General features: G+C 43.2%; 1 non-coding gene across 1 annotated transcript; it reads left to right on the forward strand.

Moving 5' to 3' along the window:
• Nucleotides 1–2149: 2149 nt before the first annotated feature.
• On the forward strand, nt 2150–2224 carry Trnas-uga (transfer RNA serine (anticodon UGA)). Its single transcript has one exon. It is a non-coding gene; the product is annotated as a tRNA-Ser (tRNA).
• Nucleotides 2225–2470: the final 246 nt, after the last annotated feature.

A 2470-nucleotide genomic window follows, 5' to 3' on the forward strand; every position in this document is an offset into this window, starting at 1 on the left:
GCCCTCGGATTCAGGGATATTTCTTGAATGGACAACTTCAGCTCATTTTTTGCCTTGGCTTCCTCTGCATTGAAATTATGGGGTAATCCGTTTTGCTTTGCAAAGGCGAACCCAAGTTCTATTACGACCGACCTGCTTAAATCGAACATCATCTCTTAAAGCGTGATATATGCACTTCGAATTGTTTTCAGATTCATTGGAAAACACTTCATTGTGACCAAAACCTTTTGTATGCCCGCTTGGATGTTTTTTTTTTGTTATTTGCAGCATAACTCTTAAGCGTTGCCTTAGTCACATTTTATATGCATGCATATTCATTTAATCTAGGATACCCATTTACATATAATGTTACAACTGAATGCAGTTCATCTGTGCTCCACTTTCTGTAGGGCCTTTGTGTTGCCGTACTATGATACAAAATAATTATTTAATTATTAATTATAACTTAAGATGAAAATCGCATTAGTAAATTCACTACGTAAATTCTAAACATTATGTTGCACTAACAATGTTAAACGCCTTTTTCAAAGCTTAAATTGTACGTGCACAGTATCGGAAATTTGCAGTGGTGTATTACAAGCAACGTCGCCATTTTATGTCATTTTCCTACGAATGAACCACAACGAATACAGGCTCGTGACTGTCTGAAAACAAAGGTGATTTCATGTATATTCATCCATAAACAAAACACTATGTTGCCACTTACCTGAAAACAGTAATTCTCCTCGCTGTGTACACAAAGAGTTAGATGAAAAATACAATAAAATCAACGAAGTCTTCAGAAGGTCTATTCCCAAACACACTGAATTCATAGGTGGCAGTATGGCTTCATGAATCATATGGTTCGCGCTAACTCGCTCAGTGCCTGACTATTCATACAAGCATACGAATTTTATCGAAGTGGCACAAATTAGGAGCTGCTATAATAAAGACAACTCTCCCCTATGTTATTATACGCGCTGCTTGTCATTGGTAACCATTTTTATTGAATTGATGATTAATCGCACCAGTTGCTAAAATGTATCTTTATTTCACTCCACGACCGGTGTCGACGTCTATACTGTAGATATTTTCTAGTGGAATCTGACACTGACATTGTAAATGAAACCAAACGTTGTTCATAAAGTTATAATGAAAGTTTAAGTGAAACTTCCTGGCAGATTAAAACTGTGTGCCCGACCGAAACTCGAACTCGGGACCTTTGCCTTTCGCGGGCAAGTGCTCTACCAACTGAGCTACCGAAGCACGACTCAGGCCCGGTACCCACAGCTTTACTTCTGCCAGTACCTCGTCTCCTACCTTCCAAACTTTACAGAAGTTCTCCTGCGAAACTTGCAGAACTAGCACTCCTGAAAGAAAGGAAGAAAGGAAGAAAGTTCTCTCATTCTGGAAACATCCCCTAGGCTGTGGCTAAGCCATGTCTCCGCAATATCCTTTCTTTCAGGAGTGCTAGTTCTGCAAGTTTCGCAGGAGAACTTCTGAAAAGTTTGGAAGGTAGGAGACGAGGTACTGGCAGAAGTAAAGCTGTGGGTAGCGGGCGTGAGTCGTGCTTCGGTAGCTCAGTTGGTAGAGCACTTGCCCGCGAAAGGCAAAGGTCCCGAGTTCGAGTCTCGATCGGGCACACAGTTTTAATCTGCCAGGAAGTTTCATATCAGCGCACACTCCGCTGCAGAGTGAAAATCTCATTCTGGAAACATCCCCTAGGCTGTGGCTAAGCCATGTCTCCGCAATATCCTTTCTTTCAGGAGTGCTAGTTCTGCAAGTTTCGCAGGAGAACTTCTGTAAAGTTTGGAAGGTAGGAGACGAGGTACTGGCAGAAGTAAAGCTGTGGGTACCGGGCCTGAGTCGTGCTTCGGTAGCGCAGTTGGTAGAGCACTTGCCCGCGAAAGGCAAAGGTCCCGAGTTCGAGTCTCGGTCGGGCACACAGTTTTAATCTGCCAGGAAGTTTCATATCAGCGCACACTCCGCTGCAGAGTGAAAATCTCATTCTGGAAACATCCCCTAGGCTGTGGCTAAGCCATGTCTCCGCAATATCCTTTCTTTCAGGAGTGCTAGTTCTGCAAGTTTCGCAGGAGAACTTCTGTAAAGTTTGGAAGGTAGGAGACGAGGTACTGGCAGAAGTAAAGCTGTGAGTACCGGGCGTGAGTCGTGCTTCGGTAGCTCAGTTGGTAGAGCACTTGCCCGTGAAAGGCAAAGGTCCCGAGTTCGAGTCTCGGTCGGGCACACAGTTTTAATCTGCCAGGAAGTTTCATATCAGCGCACACTCCGCTGCAGAGTGAAAATCTCATTCTGGCAAGTGTAAGTACTTTACGTAACAGGGACGGAGGGATTGCAACAGGAAAAAGCTTCTAGTTTACACATGTAGAGTGTCACCAAAAAACGACGAACTACTAAAACACATTTTGTATTACTTCCTTTCTACGGACAAGTCGCACGTAAACGCATTAATATTTTTAAAAACACAGTATAG

Source organism: Schistocerca nitens, chromosome 2 (assembly GCF_023898315.1).
Source record: "Schistocerca nitens isolate TAMUIC-IGC-003100 chromosome 2, iqSchNite1.1, whole genome shotgun sequence".
Taxonomy (NCBI): domain Eukaryota; kingdom Metazoa; phylum Arthropoda; class Insecta; order Orthoptera; family Acrididae; genus Schistocerca; species Schistocerca nitens.